The 23,357-nt window shown below is 42.7% G+C and overlaps 1 pseudogene across 1 annotated transcript; it reads left to right on the top strand.

Moving 5' to 3' along the window:
• Window positions 1–1,693: 1,693 nt before the first annotated feature.
• On the top strand, window positions 1,694–22,639 carry LOC308286520 (myosin heavy chain, fast skeletal muscle-like; annotated as a pseudogene). Its single transcript has 32 exons — window positions 1,694–1,915; window positions 2,628–2,771; window positions 3,708–3,864; window positions 5,974–6,001; window positions 6,090–6,204; window positions 6,322–6,414; window positions 6,509–6,572; window positions 9,500–9,598; window positions 10,210–10,313; window positions 10,892–11,030; window positions 11,526–11,644; window positions 12,545–12,694; window positions 12,863–13,033; window positions 13,192–13,495; window positions 13,621–13,685; window positions 14,348–14,435; window positions 15,711–15,828; window positions 15,944–16,067; window positions 16,506–16,642; window positions 16,795–17,050; window positions 18,203–18,445; window positions 18,568–18,744; window positions 18,840–18,985; window positions 19,103–19,193; window positions 20,172–20,561; window positions 20,835–20,961; window positions 21,112–21,230; window positions 21,331–21,527; window positions 21,626–21,809; window positions 21,898–22,063; window positions 22,197–22,321; window positions 22,447–22,639. The product of its transcript is annotated as a myosin heavy chain, fast skeletal muscle-like (transcript).
• Window positions 22,640–23,357: the final 718 nt, after the last annotated feature.

Genomic DNA, 23,357 nt, shown 5'->3' on the forward strand with positions numbered 1-23,357 from the left:
AGATTCTGTTACGAGAATATCAAACTGGTTTAATATTTTCACAAATCGGGGCTGAGTCTGAATGAATACAATGACATAGCCTAGCCTACGACCAAAACAGAACAAGCCAAAAGCCAAGCTATTTATTCCTCAAAAGACGCTGCCTGAGCTGCCAGCCTGGTCGTTGTTGGTGCTTTATTAGTTATTTCTCCGCGCTTCCATTATTCCAAACAATCAACGTTGATAAAGTTTATAGGATCGATCTGCGCCGGCTAGACTGAGAGGAGAGAACGAGAGAGGAGAGGGCTGAGGGAGGAAGGCGGGGCTTGGTGTGTGTGTACTGTGCACTGCATGTGCATGCAGTGATAGAAAAAGTAATCGAGTAAAAGTATCAATACTGCAATACTGTGATGTGACGCTGTGACTGAGCTTGTAGATCGTCTATTTTCATTTATGGTTAGCCTAATTTGCTTTATAATAATATTATAATTTATTTAGGAACACAAGGCTATATAATAGGCATATTTCAGCAAATAAAAGGGAATCTTGAACCAGTCTTTACAAAATCTTTAGAGGCATACACATCTAACAACTGAAATCTTTGAAAAATCATCCTACAGTCTTTGTGGAGTCTTTTTCAAATCTTATAGTGTGAGGGGTAGTCTTTAAGAAATCTTTCCCAAATCTGTCCACAATCTTACCAAAGTTGTTAGGTGTAAGGCTAGCTTTAGGGTGCTGTGACCTCCAGGAGTGCCTCTGAATACTTTGATGATATTTGGAATTCATCAACGTCACTTCAGTTTAATCACACTTATAGTCAAACGGACCTGAGCTGCACTGTACTTGGTGCAACCTTTTTCAGCCTATACTACCAAGTCTCTTCACCATAAATTGCAGATCTACAAGCTCACAACATATGTGAGCTATTTCCAATTTTCAGTAGGCCTACTTTTACTTCTACTCCACTACATCTCAGATGCACATATTGTACTTTTTTACTCCACTACAATTACTTTGTAGATTTTGATTATTATTACAAAACACACACCCACATCAGCCCTATGCATTTTGGCCATTTGAAAATAGCAGATCTACACGCTGTGAGCTTGTAGATCTGCTATTAAGTTTCAAAAGATTAAAAAACAGCCAGGACATTCTGCACAATCATTACTTTCTACTTGTTCTACTTTAAGTACATTTTGATGCCAGTACTTTTGTACTTTTACTCAAGTACATTTTGAATTCCAGACTTTTACTTGTAACAGAGTGGATCTGTAATTGTTGATAATCAAGCCATTTAGGAGTGAACGCAAATCTGCCACTTTAGATTTGAACCACTTTAACCATTAGTTAATGCTTTAACTATTAACAAATTGAAATAGCAGATACCGATGTAGATCTGTAATTTTTTTATTTATCGTGAACATTTGTACAAGTATTTGAATATTTTTGACCCGATTCCATAAATGTCTTCTAAATCCTTCTTCTAATTCAGTGGTTCTCAAACGTTTTCATGTCAAGGACCCCCATCTCAAAACATGTTGTTCCATGGACCCCCCAGAAGCAAACATTTGAGTTACAAATGTTCACTTTTAAAAACATAATTATATTCAAAGACTTCAAAAATAGTTCTAGGCCTAAATGTTAACATGCAAATACTTCCTCCACCACCACCATCGATCTGTTTGTCCGTCTACAGAAAAAGGCCGCCACCATGAGTACGGACGCCGAGATGGAGCAGTACGGCAAGGCTGCCATCTACCTCCGTAAGCCAGAGAAGGAGAGGATGGAGGGTCAGAGCAAACCCTTCGATGCCAAGACTGCAGCCTACGTAGCCGACAAGGTGGAGCTGTTTCTCAAGGCTAAGATCCTAAAGAAGGACGGTGCCAAAGTCACCGTGGAAATCCTCGACAACGATGGTAACCCCACCAAGGAGGTATGTATAGTATAGGCCAGGGGTCTTCAACGTTTTCAGGCCAAGGACCCCTTAGCTGGGACCCACACAACTTTATCATAGAGTCCATATAGTTTCATTATTTGACAGCACAATCATTATTGTATTTTGGATTCATGTCAATTTGTGTTTTCAGATATTTAACCACTTGAACTGTCAATACTTAAAAAAAAAACCTGACCTTTCACTCTGTACTTAGTCTGCTCTTTTTCCCCTCCACACCAAAGCGCTTTGCCGAAAATAGCCGATCTACAAGCTCACAACGCCTCGCAGCACGAGGGGTTAGCGCAAGGCGTTGTGAGCTTGTGGATCTGCTATTTTTGGCTAAAGTTCCCAGAATATAGATGCTATAGGCCAGGGGTTCAAGTGGTTCATATAAAAACGGAGAAAAAGTTTCTATCACACAAAGATTGACATTAACATTGTTATAAACATTTTGAGTGAATGTGTGTGTGTGTGTGTGTGTGTGTGTGTGTGTGTGTGTGTGTGTGTGTGTGTGTGTGTGTGTGTGTGTGTGTGTGTGTGTGTGTGTGTGTGTGTGTGTCAAGCCTTGGAGCAGTGTGCACCGCTCAAAAGAATTATAAAATAAATAAATAAATATCAAAAAGAAAGATGTAGGACATTATTTTAAGAAGGTGACAATAAAAATGGTGACCCAGTACAATTGCAAGACATGTGTTTTTATTTTTTTCAGGAAAGAACTGTGCCTGAGGCTGACGTCACCCCCATGAACCCTCCCAAGTATGACAAGATTGAGGACATGGCCATGATGACCCACCTCACTGAAGCCACCGTCCTGTATAACCTCAAAGAGCGTTATGCAGCATGGATGATCTACGTAAGGTTTCCTACACGCAAGCAAACTCATGGTTCTGAAGTCACCTTGCTCACTGGTTGAGGCCACTTGCAACTTGTGACTGTAATCCCAGCAGAGGTCATCGCCATGCTGACTTGTGGTGGACACTTTCGTCAAAATTTCGTTAAAATTACATTCAGGTAGCCCTGAATGGCCATAACAGGTCCGTAACTCTGAGTGTGCAGGTCCATTTGGTTCCATGAACTTCCATTTGTACAATCTCAGAGTTGTGGGGGGGCCTTGCAAAAAAAAAAAACACACTTGTACTAGTGGTATGACAATTATGACAATCGTCAAATCGCAATTATTTGAGGTAATCACAATTATTTTGCATAATTGTCATAATCGTTTACATTTTGAGACATGTTAATATAGTTAGAAACACATTCAAAACTAATGGAAATAGCTGATCTACATGCTCAGAACGCGTCGCATCGCGACACGTTGTGAGCTTGTAGATCGGCTATTTCCACTATCACTGTTGTTTTTTAAGTATAACATTGTCAATTATGTCAGTACTTTCTTTGTATATTTAGGTTATGTGTCATGATTGCCATGTGCAACTTCAAAGCCTAAAAGCCAAACAGAAATGTAATTGTCAACGACAAAATCACAATTAAATCGTTCATCGCTATTATTGGAGTGACAATTAATCGTCATGTAAAATGTCATAATCGTGACAGCCCTAGGTACAGTATGACACTAGTACAGTACACAGTGTCATACATATTCTGAAGAAAACCTGGAGACTTGACGTCTTGTGATCAAAATAAGAACATTTTAAATGGTGTGTAAAAATAGAAAATCTCAACTTTGCCACGGACACATTTGATGACTCCTGAATCCCAGCTCTGATCAGTTGTCCCAGATAGGAGGCTTGTGTGATGTTAATGTTCTCTCTCTCTTCTCCCCTTTCAGACCTACTCTGGCCTGTTCTGTGCCACTGTGAACCCCTACAAGTGGCTCCCAGTGTACGACCAGGAGGTTGTCGATGCCTACAGGGGCAAGAAGCGTATTGAAGCTCCGCCCCACATCTTCTCTGTCTCTGACAACGCTTACCAGTTCATGCTGATGGGTACGTACTGGTGACAATGTAAAACATATAGAATTATAATGGTTTTGTGCCATATCCAGTGTTGTAGTGCTAAATTTGGAAGTGTGGGCATGCACCGACGCACGCGCGTGCACGCACATTCGTGCACGCGCGCCAATGCGCGTGCTCGCGCGCCAATGTGCACGCGCATCGCGTGACGAAATGTGTTCAAAAATGCGCTATTTTAATGATTTCAAAAAGGAAAATACACCAGTTTTTCCCCATAATAAAGTGCCATATTTACACATTAAAAACAATAAAACTAGGAGAAAGAAGAATACAAATGTTTTCTAAAAGAAATGTGTTTTTGCAAAGAAACGGTGGGATTGAAATGATCAGTCTGTAATGTGATGCGCTGCCGCCAGGCACGTGCGCACATACAGCAAAGGGGGCTGGAGCCCTTAACTTTATCAACAGAATTGTCCACCAAAAGGCCCTTCAGCCCATGCCTCTCTAACATTCTGTACACTCCCTGTCTGTCGCCTAACAAAACGGCCGCAGCGAGATGGCTCGCATGTAGAGCAATAACTTTCAATCAAATGACTTTAAACTTAAAATAGTACAGTGTCCAAATCAAAAGTGACCATAGCAGTCAATGCTAGTTAGTGCAACAAGTTGATATAGACCAGTGGTTCTCACTCAACCAATAATTTGATGACCAGATCATCAGCTAAACCATGCAAAATAGCTGCACAACTGATATTTCCAATTCATTAATCCATTCTCAAATATTCTATTACCATCTGCTGTGTCAATCATGCTCATTTCAGCACGGCAGGCGAGCCTATTTCAACCAATTGCTGGGTCAGAACGACCTGTAATATAATATCAATATTTCCTATAGACACAAGAGATATTTCACAATTCACATGGTTAATGCACGGCGGCATAACAGAACCGTTTTAGGCTTAATATAATAGTTAATATAGGCATTATGTCTTACCTAACCAGCCCTCCAATAAGAATAAGACATGTTTATTTACTCACGTGTAGCACGTAGCACCATGTTGCCGTTGTACAGACAGTGCTGGTATAATACGTGGGTAGATAATCCAAGGTAACAAAAATTCACAACAAACAAACAAACTGCTGCAGGCTACGAACCGCTAAAAGTTTGAAGAAGTAAACACAGACAGTGTAGTTGGTTGGTTGGTTGGTCAGTGAGTCTTATCCCATAGCCCGAAGGGACAGTCAGCTTGCTGGTTGGTGGTTGTCATGGCGATATTACAACCAATCGGTGGACGATCTGCTCTGTACTTGCTGTCTGCGGTACTGTAGGTACTTGATGACACGGACCAGCAGCCAGCCTGCCGGCACGCGCATCACTTGTGCACGCGCGTCAATGCGCGTGCACGCGACGTGAGAGAAGTGTGGGCACGCCGTGCCCACGCGTGCCCCCCCCACTACAACCCTGGCCATATCCATGATTGGTTAATTCAGACACATGGTAACTAACATATTTAAACCCCCCAAGACAGCCTGATGGCTTGTTTACATTGGGGTCCTTTTGTACTCAATTCATAGAGACATGAAATGACAAATGTACACAGGACTATGCAAAAAATAATATTATATATAATAATAATGGTAGGATTGGTTTTGTGGAGCTGCAGTTATTATGAAAACCTCCACCGGCTGTCCCTCCGTCCTGCTCTCCGTCACCTTCACGCCACGCCACGTCACGTCACGTCACGTCACGTCACGTCACGTCACGTCACGTCACGTCACGTCACGTTACGTTACGTCACGCCACGCCACGTCACGTCACGTCACACTTTTTGCCCTACTCTTATCTCCGGCACCGTTGCCCCAATCCATGCCAAACTTTGCACACACACTCATTGGCTGGCCAACCACAACCTCCGCCCCTGATTTCTCACATTTCCCTTTTCTAGCGCCACCATGGGGTTGCTTTTTTGCCAACAACATTAGTGGACAGTGTCTACTAATGTTGTTGGCAAAAAAGTCCACTGGACACTGCTCCTACAGATGTTGCCTAAAGTGTATACATGCGACCTGCCGGTCGCTTATCTCCCGATTAGGGAGTCTTACTGGTAATTGTGGCTAATAGTTTGCTGTATTTTTTTACAGACAGAGAGAACCAGTCGGTCCTGATCACGTAAGTTTCCCATCTGCTAGAAATAAAAAAGAATGTTGTACACAAATTGACAAACTGCATTTCTCTGAATGTATGCTTTTCTAACCAGTGGAGAATCCGGTGCTGGAAAGACTGTGAACACCAAGCGTGTCATCCAGTACTTTGCAACAGCAGCAAGTAGCAATGCAGGTGGTGAAGGAGGCGGATCTAGCGGTAAAATCAAGGTATATATATACAGGTTTAAACTTTAACAAATAAGTGATTTTGAACATTAAAGCATTTATATTCAATATAGTAATTCAATTTAAAATGAGTCCACATTTTTGTCTAAAACATTCTAGGGATCCCTGGAGGATCAGATTATTGCAGCCAATCCCTTGCTGGAGGCCTATGGTAATGCCAAGACCATTAGGAATGACAACTCCTCTCGCTTTGTAAGTGTAAACGAATGTCATTTTATGAGAAAAACCTGCTCTTAATTCCACAGTGTAGAGAGGGATGCAACAAATGTGCTATTCTATCAAACAGGGTAAATTCATCAGAATCCATTTCAACGGAACCGGTAGACTGGCCAGTGCTGATATTGAGACATGTAAGTATGATGTTCACAGATGATAAATGATATATGCCTTCAGTATTACATTTTGAGTGTTAATTATTAGTGTGGTTGCCCCTGCAGTGCGACCTTGTACTTCTCCGACTTTATTCCAACTACCATCATCTCCTAATGGAGCCACGCTCCACAGTTGTGGTGGGACGCACTTGGGCCATACGTCAAATCAACCGGCTTCATCAGGACACACATGCGTTCATTTTGCTTAGAGATATGTTATATACATATAGTATAACATATCTCTAAGCCAGGGGTCTTCAACGTTTTCAGGCCAGGGACCCCCAAACTGATGGGGAGATGGAGCAGGGACCCCCTACCACCTCGTAGGGTGGAGGGGTCGGGGCTACGACATATTTTTTATTTTAAACATGTACAAGTTACAGCGAGCAGGGTGGGCCGTATCACTACCATTTCTAAACATACTACTTATTGAACCAATTTCAATAATATCAACAATCTTTCAATTGCATATTAATCATGTATTCAAGCTATTCGAAATGGACAGGATCATGATTTATTTTTTTACATAAATGTAAAAAAAAAAAACATTTTTAGATTTTTTTTAAGCAATAATTTCTCGGACCCCCTGCAGTACCTCCGCGGACCCCCTAGGGGTTGCGGACCCCCTGTTGAAGACTCCTGCTCTAAGCAAAATACACGCATGCGTGCCCCGATGTTTATTTTATATACATTTATTTGTGAATACATTTTCTCCATTGGCATTGAAAATGTAACTTTTCCCAAATATGGAGATGACTGACATCATAGACCACATGAGACTGTCTATTTATGGGCTTTTCAAGATATGGGCTTAATATTGATGACATCATGGATCTCCCTATATGGGCATAAAATGGACAAGGAGTGACACAGAGATGTCCATATATGACTATTAGTCAATGAATTTTCCTCATTGCCTTGAATGGGGAAGATTCACATGGTAAGACAAAATTAATAAGCTAATTTGCGTTACGGCAATCACACTTGCAATTTCCAATTGCATCTTTCTAGTCTAGTTGTGGGCTCGCCTGAAAGGCGAGACCAGTATGTTATCTTCATTATTTATAGAGTGAGTTCCGTCGCGTGAGTTCCGTCGCAGACAGTATAAAGGCAGGGCCCTTAGCCAATGAGATGCGGAAAATCTGGGAGTGGTGTTAGCTGGAGTATGGGTTAAGCTTCACATGACAGTTAGCACGCTGCAGAATATAGTACGAGCGGACCCACACTGTTTTGTAGGAACAGTATCTCTAGTTACTAATTACTATTACTAGGTCGGCACCTGGCATGCTCGGGAATGATGTAAATAGGGAATGAATGCCCCACCTTTAATGCAAAGACCATTATACTAACCTGTTGTCATAGGACCCGTTTTGACCATCTGTGTGCATTTATGCCCATATATGGACATCTCTGCCTCTCCCTTTATGCTTATTATCCTAAAGGAGTTCGCTATAAACAATGTCAGTAATGCCCATGTCATTATCCACAATGAAAACTTTTACAACCTTTGGAGAAGGCTGTGTAGAGTTGGCCATGAGCAAACACAGGTTGAGGCAAGTAGATGCCAACTCGTTCATTCTCTTGGCCCTGACCCTTATTGATGGTAACAGAGAAAGCTAAACGGATAGGGAACTGTCGTCTAATGACGGTGAAGGGAAGCTCACCTCTGTCATAGTGAGGTATTCTTGGTAGGAAGATTGTTTCACTCCTCTTTGTGCCTACTACAATCTCACACTCAATGACTCTGTTCATCATTTGCATTACCACCTTTCTGGTGCCATTCTTGAGAGTGCGACCAGGACCTGCTTGCAGGTCTCTAAGCAGCATGAGGTCTATCGTCCAGGTCCAAATATGGGGCTTGTGAGGTCAAACTTAATGAGATGTGTCGGGTATCTCCATATATGGATTTTTTGTTGACTCATATAGCGTACGTGATGTCAGAGCCTTTTATGAAGTGATGTCACAATGAGTCAGCGCTTGCTCCGGAACAGCCCGATGTCAGACATCATCTCTGCATACAGAGATTCCGAACCTTTCGCGCCGGATACAAAAAAAAACGTTTATCGGGTCGGGTCGAGGCCTAGCTAAGAACGTAGGCAAAGGTCTGAGCTATCTGCGTGTGAAATTTGGAGTCTGTAGCACCAACCATGTGTTTTCAGGGCTCTTTCATGCGATTCGGGCCAATTCGGATTCAACGTCCATTGGCTTCAATTAGTAGTCAGGACTCCGCATATGGAGATTCCAAATGGTTCCGGAAAACCGAATATCGGGTCGGGTCGAGGCCTAGCTAAGAACGTAGGCAAAGATCTGAGCTATCTGCGTGCGAAATTTGGAGTCTGTAGAACCAATCATGTGCTGTCAGGGCTCTTTCGTGCAGTTGGCCCAATTTGGCCTCTTTTATGAAGTGATGTCACAATGAGTCAGCGCTTGCTCCGGAACAGCCCGATGTCAGTCATCTCCGCATACGGAGATTCCAAACCTTTCGTGCCGGATCCGAAAAACTGTGTATCGGGTCGGGTCGAGGCCTAGCTAAGAACGTAGGCAAAGGTCTGAGCTGTCTGTGTGCGAAATTTGGAGTCTGTAGCACCAACCATGTGCTGTCAGGGCTCATCCATGCGATTCGGGCCAATTCGGATTCGGCGTCCATTGGCTTCAATTAGTAGTCAGGACTCCGCATATGGAGATTCCAAACCTTTCGCGTTGGTTCCGGAAAACCGCATATCGGGTCGGGTCGAGGCCTAGCTAAGAACGTAGGCAAAGGTCTGAGCTGTCTGTGTGCGAAATTTGGAGTATGTAGCACCAACCATGTGCTGTCAGGGCTCATCCATGGGATTGGCCCAATTCGGCCTCGGCTTCAATTAGTAGTCACAATATTATTGATGATGACTTATGTACAACCCATACAGATCTGCTGGAGAAGTCCAGAGTAACCTACCAGCTTTCTGCTGAGAGAGGCTACCACATCTTCTTCCAGATGATGACCAACCACAAACCTGACATCATCGGTAAGTGGAATTACTGCCCATCAGTGATGGAAAAAGTAGGCTACTCACCACGTAAAGATGTGATGACACGCCCGGAAATATCATTATGTTACACTAGGTGACGTGGTCTTTTTGCAAACAGTCTGAAAAGGGGGCGGGACCGTATCAGCCTCTGCACAGAGTGACTGCATAGTTAGTAGTGAATGTATACTTTGCTTGTCCGTCGTACGGGGCCACACACACACAAAATAGCCAATTTACAACCAGCTTTGTTGCATGACTCTCATGTCAGTTTTTGTTTACATAAATACAGATCCTTCTCGAAAGATTTGAATATTGTGTAAAAGTAAAACTTTGAAACTTGAAACATTCAGATATTTCTTGAAACTTTCATATATTCTACATACATTGGCCATTCGGTGAATTATTCCAAATCTTTTTTGCTGAAATGTTGAATTTTTATGGCATACAGCTAATGAATATCAAGTCCATATTTCAAAATATTACATTATTACACGAGAGCACTCAAAATAAGGATTTATAATCCCTTATAAATTAAGCACTGACGATGCAGTGATAACATAAATGAGTGAATAAAAACACAATGTCGCCCTGTTTTCATCCGTTTTCAGAGATGTGTCTGATCACAACCAACCCCTACGACTTCCCTCTGATCAGCATGGGTGTGATCACTGTGGCCAGCATTGACGACAAGGCCGAGCTGGACGCTACTGAAGTCAGTGAAAACAACCTTATCCTTTTATCTTTCTAATGCACTCGCTGTGCTACTGCAGTCAGTGTTTAATGCAGGGGTCTTCAATGTTTTCAGGCCAAGGACCCCTTAGCTGAGAGAGAGATGAAGCAGGGACTCCCACAACATATTGTATAACATTGTGTTGCAGATTACAAATGTTCATAGAATTCTTAGACAGCTTAGACTTGTTTGACAGCAATATCATCAGTTTATGTTGAATTAATGTGTATGTTCAGACACCACTTGTCTTGAACCGTCAATACATACAGTAGTCTGCTCTTCTTTTCCCTCTACACCAAACCTCTGCCAAAAAATGGCCGATCTACAAGATCACAACACCTCGCAGTGTGAGGCGAAGCTTGTAGATCTGCTATTTTTGGGTAATGTTTCTCTCAGAATAGGGATGCTGGTGTTCAAGTGGTTAATGTTAAAAAAACATACTATAACACATTTGGAGGCCCCCCTGTAGTAACTCTGAGGACCCCCTATAGATGTTGAAGACCCCTGATCGAATGCTTAATGTCTATGTTTTGAAATGCATCTCTGCTCATTGACATCAGGAAGCCATTGAAATCCTGGGCTTCACCCCCGAGGAGAGGTCGTACATCTACAAGTTCACCGGTACGGTCATGCATCATGGAGTCATGAAATTCAAGCAGAAGCAGCGCGAGGAACAGGCAGAACCTGACGGCACTGAGGGTGAGCTGCACCTTACTTATGCCATGTATGGCCTACTTGTGCACATGGTGCAAGTTGGCACCTCGACAGAGTGCCGTTCTAGTTTATATTATGATGATTATTATTAGTAGTGATATTCATATTTATCATTATCACAGAAGGTGAGCTTTATCTTTAACTAAGAAATTAAATTTGAAAATGAAAATGAAAATAATTGCTCTTTTCCACATGTATTTTTATTACTTATATTCTAAATTAACTGAGCTAAATATAATTTTCAATATATTTCCATTACTTCATTGTTGATATTATACTGTTTAGACTAACTCTACGGATTTGACGTGTAGACTATCTCTACGCATGTGACTTACCCCCTACTACGTAGTTTAGGATAGGGTTAGTAATGGGGTCGGACCAACGCAACGTCAGCACCGCTTACCTTGCTTAATCTAAGTCGCTCTCTGGATTAAGAGCGTCTGCTAAATGCCTAAATTGTAAATTGTATGAACATTCCAGAGGCTGACAAGATTGCCTACCTGATGGGTCTGAACTCAGCAGAGATGCTTAAAGCATACTGCTACCCCAGAGTGAAAGTGGGAAACGAGTTTGTCACTAAGGGACAGACTGTGCCACAGGTGAGTCATTTACATGATTTCCATGTTCTGATTTCATACACACCTTATATTCCCAACAGAGCATACCACAAGAACTCAAATATCTTCTGCTGTGTCTTAAATCACCCTCTGTAATTACAATTATCCTCCAACATTATTCAAATTAATTTAATGTAATTATTTAATATATGAAGAGCATACAAAACATATCACTCTGCAAAACATGTGCAGTTTCTTGCACCGCTGGACATTATTTTAACAGAATTGTTATACTGGTAAAAGAGAAAATAAAAACAAGAGCCCTACATCCCCTCCCGCTCACTCAGATCAGCTAACACAGGGAAGTTGTCAGAATCCTCGCTAACGGACAGACTTCTCTCCCCTCTGGCTCCCAAACTGTGGAACGAACAGGGAGTGAGTTTTGCAGTTAGAACTGAAAACTCACTCCCAATCTCCCACTGTAACCTGAAGACTCACCTCTTCAGGATCCACCTTAGCACGTGTGGCGGAGAGAGTTGCAGCCTCAGCCTTGAAGCTCCCTTTGGAGGGATGTTTAAGATATTGGACTTTCGTGCGGGAGGCCCGGGTTCGAAGCCCGGGTGGGGAGGGCCGATTCACCTCTGTTACTCGTGTGGCACTTGCTCTAGCCTTCACGACCTTGCAAACTTATGCAAAGGCTAATTTAGATAGCTTTGTTATGTAGACAGATGCCAGGTTCATATGTCATGGCATTATATAGTCTGTATCCATGTTCAGATTATCGATGTTTTGAGATTTTACTGTTTAGACTGATGATCGGTCTTGGTTAACCTATGATCCTAGATTACTATTGCTATGCATTTGATGTATAACTCGTGTTGTCCGTGCTTACTGTTAATTGTTCTGGATTAAGAGTGTCCTACATCGTTCTTATTTCCTTAGGTCAACAACTCAGTCAGTGCCTTGGCCAAGTCCATCTATGAGAAGGAGTTCTTGTGGATGGTCATCAGGATCAACGAGCAGCTGGACACCAAGCAGCAGAGAAACTACTACATTGGAGTGCTGGACATCGCCGGTTTTGAAATCTTTGATGTAAGCATGGACTTGTTTTAAATGGGAGACTAATTATTTTTGTCACAATTAGAAGAGACTGCCGAATAATATATATATATATATATATATATATATATATATATATATATATATATATATTTTTTTTTTTTTTTTTTTTCCTTTTTCCTTTTTTTTTTCCATTCACAGTTCAACACGCTGGAGCAACTGTGCATCAACTTCGTCAATGAGAAACTGCAACAGTTTTTCAACCACACCATGTTTGTTCTGGAGCAAGAGGAGTACATGAAGGAGGGAATTCCCTGGGATCTCGTTGACTTCGGCATGGACTTGGCTGTCTGCATTGAGCTCATTGAGAGGGTATACAATTATTATTATATTTGCATGTATTATCTTGGACTTGGCTGTCTGCATTGTGCTCATTGAGGAGGTATACAATTATGTTGGGCTTTAATGCACATGATGTTAATATCATGTTTTTGGTTATGTATTTGTCTCTTTGTGTCTCCTTTACAAAGCCCCTGGGCATCTTCTCCATCCTTGAGGAGCAGTGCATGTTCCCAAAGGCTACGGACAAATCCTTTGCTGAGAAGTTGATTGACCAGCACCTTGGGAAGAACAAGGCATTTGAGAAGCCGAAACCGGCCAAGGGCAAGGGCGAGGCCCACTTCTCCCTGGTCCACTACGCTGGTACTGTGGACTACAGCATCACAGGCTGGCTGGACAAGAACAAGGACCCGCTTAACGACTCTGTGGTGCAGCTGTACCAGAAGTCTTCAATTAAACTGCTGTCCGTCTTCTATCCTCCTCCTGAGCCTGAACGTAGGTTTATTCATAATAATAATGTTTGGTATTTAACAACGGAAGAGGAACTACGCAAACTGGTGTAGAGAAGAGTACTTTGTGTATAACTAATGATAACTCATGATTCTGACAAATATAAACAGCTGCGGGCGGAGGAGGAAAAAAGAAGAAGGGTGGAGCTATGCAGACTGTGTCTAGTGCTTTCAGGGTAAGAATATGTATTCATTATTATTAACATTATTATATTATTGAATTCCCTCATGGTTAATATAGTATGTTTTAGAAAGATCTAAATCTCCAAAGTAAGCAGTATCTAAAGAGTTCAAATAATTGTAGTGAAGGATATTAAATAACTCATTTGCTGCCAAAAACGTTTTTATACGTTTTTGGGTACCCAGCTGTTGCCCAGCTGTTGGCCACTGGGGGGCACTGTTCACTAATATATGAGACAGCAATGTGTTCACTGCTCTCTGGGCAGCCTGTGATGCTGATAAAAAAAACTATAAAAACATAATTCATGTAATCAGCTTTCTGCACACCTTCTTCAAGATGGCCGCCAAAATGGCCGCCATCCACATGCTGTAATTGTTTGTGTGTGTTAATCTAAAAATAGATTTTTCTTGGGGTTGATTATATTTTTCTGCCAACTTCAAGGGGGCAATGGACATCTTCTAAGAGCTTTTTTTTTCTTTTTTTCTTTTTTTCAAAAAATGTTAAATTTTTTATCTATTTTCATTTAAATTTTTTGTAAAAATCCTGAAATTTATTAGATAGATTTTTTTTAACCCTTGGCAGGCAATGTGTTTGTATCACTATGTACTAATAAGTTACTGTAATCCTAAATAAATTGTCTCTTTTATGTCTCAATAGGCAAACTTGGCGTTGCTGATGACCAACTTGCATCGCACGCATCCTCACTTTGTGCGTTGCCTGATTCCCAACGAGACCAAGACTCCAGGTAAACACACGCATGCACGCACGCACGCCAGGGTTTCCGCTAGGCATTTTTGGGCCGTCCACCTTGGCCGGCAGGATTTTATTTTACCGGCCAATCAATTAATTTATCGGCCATATTATAATGAACGTCATATGCGTGTTTGCAGATGAGATACTGTATGTGCAATGTGCACGGTGCACCCAACTGATAATTACACCATTTTAAGTGAGCGCTGGGCTCATCTTTATCACAGATGCAATCTCTTCCTGAGTTAACTAAATAATAACTATCTACTTATGCAGAGGTATCGCTTGCCAAAAAAAAAAAAAAAAGTGAATAAAAGTGGGCGCAATACAAGCGAACTGTTTGCGCGCCCTGCCACACAGTGGCCTAAACATTAATACTTTAATAGTATATGATTTTGGCTTCATGTCTCATTAAACCTTAATAAATTATGCAAACATACAACCTTTGTTTTGTTTTGTTAATGTTATGATGGCGCAAGGAAGGTTGACTTGCCTGCCTCTGCTTTGACCACCGCAATTATGGCACCATCCATGCGATCAGAAAGTCATGTGCGTGCTTGCTGCTTGTATATCCATTTGATTCCCCAGAGTTTGGGTCCCTTTTTTATGATCGTCTACTGGGTCAAGCTTGGTCCAGATAACCTTGGTTTGGCTCGGAAGAACCCCAGTTCTGTTCTGATCATAACACAAACCCCACGCTGTAGCGCTGATTGTACAAGCTGCTGGAATTATCAGCTGTGAAACTTGATGTGTGCTTCTCCGTATGGCCGCCACAGGCCACGTGCGTATCTTCACGTTCCATTGACAGTAGTTACATTATTAAGTAAACATGTGTCTGCGCATGCGCACTAAGACTCTCATTCAACATATTCTCACCTTTAAAGCGTCATACAACCGAAGCCTTGTCGAGTACTGTACTGTGCCGGATGAGGGGACGTTTTGGGTAAGCCTACTGTGTCAAGGGTTGGACGAATTGGGTATGGCCAGTGGTCTAAGAAGAAAGAAAAAAAAGTAGTTCCCGAAGCGAGATTCGATATCGCTATGAAGGGTTTACCAGCCACCCGACGCTACCGTTCACGCCACTATAAACGACAGAGCCGCACCGTCGTTTATAGCGAGTTGGGAATGCGTCGGAAGGGTGAAGCAGAGGGGGTGAGAATGAGCTGCATTTAATGCTACGTTGGCCAGTGTGTAACTATTTTCTCTTAATAATAATTAACCATTGTGTAACCATATGTATTCTAATGTAGTATTATTTTCATCTTTACAGGCCTGATGGAGAACTTCCTGGTTATCCACCAGCTGAGGTGTAACGGTGTCTTGGAGGGCATCAGGATCTGCAGAAAGGGTTTCCCCAGCAGAATCCCATACGCTGACTTCAAGCAGAGGTATCAATTCCTTTTTTTTTCCAGCAGCTTCTAAATACAGACCTATTAACGCAAAATTCCTCACTTTTACAAACTGAACATCAGCGCAAAATGACCGTGAATCTTTACAAATCAGGTACAAAGTACTGAATGCCAGCGCATGTCCTGATGGCGCGTTTATGGACAACAAGAAAGCCTCAGAGAAGCTGCTTGGGTCCATTGATGTGCCCGTTGATGAGTACAAGTTTGGACACACCAAGGTAAACACACTGTGAACCTGGTTTAACATTATCCAGAGAGGATTAAAAGTTGTTTAGTTATATTGATTGTAACATTGTGTTCAGGTTGTTTAGTTCCAGTGTTTGTAACATATTGTATCAGTTGTTCTTCAGTTGTTTAGTTCCAGTGTTTGTAACATATTGTATCCAGTTGTTCTTCAGTTGTTTAGTTCCAGTGTTTGTAGCATTGTATTCAGTAGATGTTTTGGTTGTTTAGTTACAGTGTTTGTAACATTGTATTCAGTAGATGTTACGGTAGTTTAGTTACAGTGTTTGTAACATTGTATTCGGCAAATATTACGGTTGTTTAGTTACAGTGTTTGTAACATTGTATTCAGTAGGTGTTACGGTTGTTTGGTTACTGTGTTTCTGACATTGTATCAAGGTGTTTAGTTCCAGTGTTTGTAACATTGTGTTCAGGTGTTCTTCAAAGCTGGTCTGCTGGGTGTCCTTGAGGAGATGCGAGATGAGAAGCTGTTTGCTCTGGTCACAATGACTCAGGCTCTCGGACGAGGTTACCTCATGAGGAAGCAGTTTGTTAAGATGATGGCAACGAGGTACTTTGAAAACATCCTTTATTCAATATTTAGTGTCATTTGTAACACTTACTGTTCAATACGATTTTGTTAACATCAAACCACTATAAGAACAGCGCACTTCTTCTATCACTGTCCACAATCATGACACACTTCGACCGTTTTCCCCACAGAGAGTCCGTTTTCACCATCCAATACAACATCCGGTCGTTCATGAACGTCAAAACCTGGCCATGGATGAAGGTCTACTACAAGATCAAGCCTCTCCTGCAGAGCGCTGAGATGGAGAAGGAACTATCAAACATGAAGGAGAACTACGAGAAGATGACCACTGACCTGGCCGCTGCCCTGGCCAAAAAGAAGGAGCTGGAAGAGAAACTGGTGGCGATTACCCAGGAGAGGAACAACCTCCAGACGTCAGCTGCATCAGTGAGTTGTTTTGTTCTCTGCAAAAATCAGGATTGTTCTCCACGGAATCAATATTTTTTCTCTTCAGATTCCAGAGGGGACTAATTTAACAATTACTTCCCTCAGATCGCAAAGCTGTGCTTGTTGACACCATGCTCTCTAAGGCCGCGTTCAGACATTAGAGGCACAAGCCTCTAGCCTGCCCTTGGGGGATAAGGGTTGAGGGCAGCGTTCAATTCCTTCCATATGGCCGCCTCTAGCTTGTCTTGGCTTAAACTAAGCAAGCTTGCCTTAAAGGGCCATGAAACACAAAATCACTTTTTCTATAAATATATATTATATCAATGAGTCACTTGTGATAGGGAGTAGTGATATGGTTCATTTTGTCCATATGCTTGTGGATTCAGAGCTTTCTGCTGTCTCTGTAGCTATTTCTGTGTTCTTCCAGTTTCAGGGTAGAGAAGAAATATTTCGCGCCACTCATTAAATATTGGCTCACCGCGTACCATTAGTTCGGCGTGACACGGCTTATCTAATCAATATTAATGTTTGCTTTACGGTCCAAGCACCAGGGCACCATGAAGGGTTAATCTGGCCCTGATCCACTCCACACACAGAGCTGAGAGCACGGCTGGAAAACGTTAAAAAACCATGGATAAAAGCTCAGACAGCACATTTTTCCTGGTTATAGTGGATTGCCGAAACTTTATACTTTTTACACCTCCAATGGCTGTTTTTAAATTTTGTTTCCGAAATGCAAATGCAACAAGTGCAGACGCCGGACGGCCTGGACAGCTTCTCTTTGATAGAACACAATGATTTGCGCATTACTCCGCCCCTCCCCCCACAGCAGCAGATAACCACGCCTACATTTCAGATTTCTTTTCATGTTTTGAAATCCCATAAAACTAATTAAGAGGCGGGGTTTCATGCTCCTTTAAGCCAAGAGGCATGCAAGAGAATTCCATGCTAGAGGCAGCCATAGGGAATGAATTGGACAAAGCTTTCTCCTCTGCCTCCCCCAAGGGTGAGCTAGAGGCTTGTGCATCTAATGTCTGTCGGAGGCCTACCCCTAAAACGGGCAACTGCAAAAGTATATCTCTACCAGAAAAAATGCTGACGTGTTTCCTCCCTCGTGTATTTTCTTTTTTCACTTTTTTCGTTGACCACAAGGGAGACGAGGCTCTGAACGATGCAGAGGAGAGGTGCGAGGGTCTTATTAAAAGTAAGATCCAGTTGGAGGCAAAGCTCAAAGAGACAACGGAGAGACTGGAGGACGAGGAGGAGATGAACGCTGAGCTGACCGCCAAAAAGCGGAAGCTGGAGGATGAATGCTCTGAGCTCAAGAAGGACATCGATGACCTGGAGCTCACCTTGGCTAAAGTGGAGAAGGAGAAACACGCCACTGAAAACAAGGTACAACATTATACATTCAAGCTGTAAAGTTATAGAACAATGATGATCCATTCACCATTATACACTCTGGCTGTCTTATCAAGCTATAGAACAACAACAAATCATTCCTTCATGTTATTTAGGTGAAGAACCTGACCGAGGAGATGGCCTCTCAGGATGAAGGTCTTGCTAAGCTGACCAAGGAGAAGAAGGCACTCCAAGAGGCCCATCAGCAGACCCTGGATGACCTGCAGGCAGAGGAAGACAAAGTCAACACTCTGACCAAGGCCAAGACCAAGCTGGAGCAGCAAGTTGACGACGTGGGTTCATCAAGTCAATTGGACGTTTTTAACGTATACGGTTTACTACGTTTATTGTTGTAACTGAATAATGAGACAAATATATTGTTGTGCAGTTGGAGGGTTCTCTGGAGCAAGAAAAGAAGCTCCGCATGGACCTGGAGAGAACCAAGAGAAAGCTTGAAGGTGATCTGAAACTGGCCCAGGAGAACATCATGGATCTGGAGAACGACAAGCAGCAGTCTGACGAGAAGCTAAAGAAGTAAAGTGGACCAACAATATGAATCATTAATAATAATAATTCATATTGATAATATTATGAAATGCCATGGAGAAGAAAAAAAACATCCATTAAAATATGCTGTTCTGTAATTCACAGGAAGGACTTTGAAGTCAGCCAGCTTCTGAGTAAGATTGAGGACGAACAGTCATTGGGGGCTCAGCTGCAGAAGAAGATCAAAGAACTCCAGGTATTTATTTTTCTTCTTCTTCTTTAAATCACAATGCTAAGTGTAAACTAGAAAATGTTGTTCCTTCGAAACAGGCTCGCTTCAAGCCAAAAAAAAAAAAATCTATAAATCGCAAGATCGCAGGCAGTGCTCTCTTTGACGTTACTGATGCAATTGGACGCTGCATGTGTGATTTGAAGCATTTTGTTCCAAAACTGTGTTATGCAAAAGTTGACCCGCTGGTGGCGCTATAACAGGCCAATGTGAGAAGGGTGGCATCTGTTCATTGTGTGTGAATGTGCGTGCAAGATTTCACGCACATCGCAGGCTGTGTTCATGATTTGAGGTGTTTTTGTCCACTTTATCGCTGAGGTGTTTTTGTCCACTTTATCGCTGCTTGCAGCTATATTATTATTATTATAAAGAAAATGTGCACTTCATAGGCATGTTAGATAAATGTCCTTTGATTGTGTGTAGAATGTTTTAGGCAATTTAATTTGCTCATAAAACCGCAATATTCATTGAATTATTTAAAAAATATATATATTTAACGTACAAACTTCTCACCCCAGAGCCTGTGTAGATATAGGTCAAAATTTTCATATAATTCAAAATGGTGGGAGATCTAAAGGTCAAAGGTCAAAAACCAGAGTGTCAAAGTCGTTCGGCTTGAGGAGACGCATATGTGTGTCCAAATTTCATGGCTGTACGTCAAACAGAGCTATACCTGTTCAAAGTTTGCACTTTCAAAGGTTTCCTACAGTGCCACCCTTTGGCCGATTGCTGTAAAAAGTAATAGTACACGTCGCCACAGTAAGCTGAACACATTGATGTTTGAAAATCGATTTTCGATGTAAGTATGTAGGAGTAGAATTGTGCCAAAGTTTTGAGGAGAACTTGATATGACTGACTGACAATGAGGATAACATACTGGTACGTGTGCTCGCTTTCAGCGAGCCCACAATTAGGAATTTAATATACGTCCATTAATTTATAAAGGCTCGTATTGAAGAACTGGAGGAGGAGATCGAGGCGGAGCGGGCCGCTCGTGCCAAGGTGGAGAAGCAGAGAGCCGACCTCTCCAGGGAACTGGAGGAGATCAGCGAGAGGCTGGAGGAGGCCGGCGGAGCCACCGCCGCTCAGATCGAGATGAACAAGAAGCGTGAGGCTGAGTTCCAGAAGCTGCGTCGTGACCTTGAAGAGTCCACGCTGCAGCACGAGGCCACCGCCTCCGCTCTCCGTAAGAAGCAGGCGGACAGCGTGGCGGAGCTTGGCGAGCAGATCGACAACCTCCAGAGGGTCAAGCAGAAACTTGAGAAGGAGAAGAGTGAATACAAGATGGAGATCGATGACCTTTCCAGCAACATGGAGGCCGTCGCTAAAGCAAAGGTACGAAGGAATGCCTGTCTATCGTATCATTCTTGAGATAACACTTTTTACATTTTCATTTCACCTTTGATTATTCAGAAAGGTCAATCAAGGGCAATGACGCCCCTGATTACAGTAAACAGGGCTTCACCATCCTAAATGTAAATTTCTTAACCACTTAAATCCCAGCATCCATATTGTGGGATTGCGTCGAGTGGCATTACTGTTCAAACCAAAGCAAGGAGCCAATCAGGAAAGAAACGATGATTGAGTATGTCCAACGTTCATTTCCAGGGAAATCTTGAGAAGATGTGCCGCACCCTTGAGGACCAACTTAGTGAAATCAAGGCCAAGAGTGATGAGAACGTTCGCCAGATCAATGATGTTGGAGCTCAGAGAGCGAGACTGTTGACAGAGAACGGTAAATGTCCATTTTAAAAGTCTACTTTGTCTACATGGTTTGTCGATGGTACTCGAGCAAATTATTAGACATAATGCTTTGATCAACAGTTGTTCTGAGGCTGAGATTTCTTTGAAATGTTTGAAACATATAATTCAAATTTCCAAATAGGTGAGTTTGCTCGTCAACTTGAGGAGAAGGAAGCACTCGTCTCTCAGCTCACCAGAGGCAAGCAGGCCTTCACCCAGCAGATTGAGGAGTTGAAGAGACTCATTGAAGAGGAGGTTAAGGTAAGGAGCAATTGTTGTAATTTAATTTATTTTGTTGTCTAGTTTTTTTATCTGTAATTTCCTACAGCTGACATCATTTTGGCCATTTTCCTTTTGACAGGCAAAGAATGCCCTTGCCCATGCTGTGCAATCAGCCCGCCATGACTGTGACCTCCTGAGGGAGCAGTTTGAGGAAGAACAGGAAGCCAAGGCAGAGCTGCAGCGTGGAATGTCCAAGGCCAACGCTGAGGTGTGTCAGTGGAGGAGCAAGTATGAGACTGATGCTGTCCAACGCACTGAGGAGCTGGAGGAGGCCAAGTAAGTGATCAGTGTTCTTTATCACACCGTCAGGTACCAGCACTCACTATACAACACATTGCTCATAAAATGTTATTCCATTCGACGCTGATCAACAGGAAGAAGTTGGCCCAGCGTCTTCAGGAGGCAGAGGAGCAAATCGAGGCTGTGAATTCCAAGTGCGCCTCTCTGGAGAAGACCAAGCAGAGACTCCAGGGTGAAGTGGAAGACCTCATGATTGATGTGGAGAGGGCCAACGGTTTAGCCGCCAACCTCGACAAGAAACAGAGGAACTTCGATAAGGTGCTTTGACATTCATTAGTTTAAAACCCAAATAATGCTTGCCTCCTTAAAGTGGAGTAAATGACACATCATTACAAATGCTGCGCAGGTCCTTGCAGAATGGAAGCAGAAAAATGAAGAGGGTGTAGCAGAGTTGGAAGGGGCTCAGAAAGAGGCTCGTTCTCTCGGCACTGAGCTGTTCAAGATGAAGAACTCATATGAAGAGTCTCTGGACCAACTGGAGACCATGAAGCGTGAAAACAAGAACCTGCAACGTAGGTTTTCTCTACTAATTTTTTTTAAATAACAGTTAAAAAACACATCAAATGTGGATCAGGCTACAACTATATTCAGAGGAAAATTCAAAATTGTTGCTGATTGGAAGGTTCCTCATTCATTATTTTTCAGAGGAGATCTCAGACCTGACTGAACAGATCGGCGAGACTGGAAAGAGCATCCATGAGCTGGAGAAGTCCAAGAAACAGGTGGAGACAGAGAAGTCAGAGATCCAGACAGCCCTAGAGGAAGCTGAGGTAAAACACAATTGTCTATATTTTATGTTTCTTTCAACATGGTTTATATTCCAACAGCGTAGCAGTATTTGATCAATGTTACATTAAAAGGTCCCACAACACTTTGATCCTGTGTTACATTTCAGGGTACTCTGGAGCATGAGGAGTCCAAGATTCTTCGTGTGCAGCTGGAGCTCAACCAGATCAAGGGCGAGGTGGACAGGAAGCTGGCGGAGAAGGACGAGGAGATGGAGCAGATCAAGAGGAACAGCCAGAGGGTGACGGACTCCATGCAGAGCACTCTGGACTCTGAGGTCAGGAGCAGGAACGACGCCCTGAGGGTCAAGAAGAAGATGGAGGGAGACCTGAACGAGATGGAGGTTCAACTGAGCCACTCCAACCGCCAGGCTGCCGAGGCCCAGAAGCAGCTGAGGATCGTCCAGGGACAGCTCAAGGTGCGAAACAGTAATAGGACAAACAATGTTCAAACAATGGAACTGCTCTTGAACGAGTCACATTTTGATGTTTCTCTTAACGTAATCACGTCAAATTTGATTTATTTCAGGAAGCCCAACTGCACCTTGACGACGCTGTCAGAGCTCAGGAAGACGTGAAGGAGCAAGGCGCCATGGTGGAGCGTAGGAACGGCCTCATGGTGGCTGAGATCGAGGAGCTGAGAGTGGCTCTGGAACAGACGGAGAGAGGCCGCAAATTGGCTGAGCAAGAACTGGTGGACGCTACTGAGCGCGCTGGACTGTTGCACTCTCAGGTACGCAAGTCAGTAGAAAATGTTCAGGGTTCAGAATTAAACTAGTTTTTCATCACGCTTACTCACACTGTTCAACTGAATCTTCATTTTAGAACACAAGCCTGTTGAACACCAAGAAGAAGCTGGAAGCAGACCTGCTCCAGGTCCAAGGTGAAGTGGACGACAGCGTTCAAGAAGCAAGGAATGCTGAGGAGAAGGCCAAGAAAGCCATCACTGATGTAAGTTAGGATGCCTTACACTTATCTATTTGATATCCTCATGTCATGCTTCAAATTGACACACAATATG

Source organism: Nannobrachium achirus (assembly GCF_963921795.1).
Source record: "Nannobrachium achirus genome assembly, chromosome: 6".
Classification (NCBI taxonomy): domain Eukaryota; kingdom Metazoa; phylum Chordata; class Actinopteri; order Myctophiformes; family Myctophidae; genus Nannobrachium; species Nannobrachium achirus.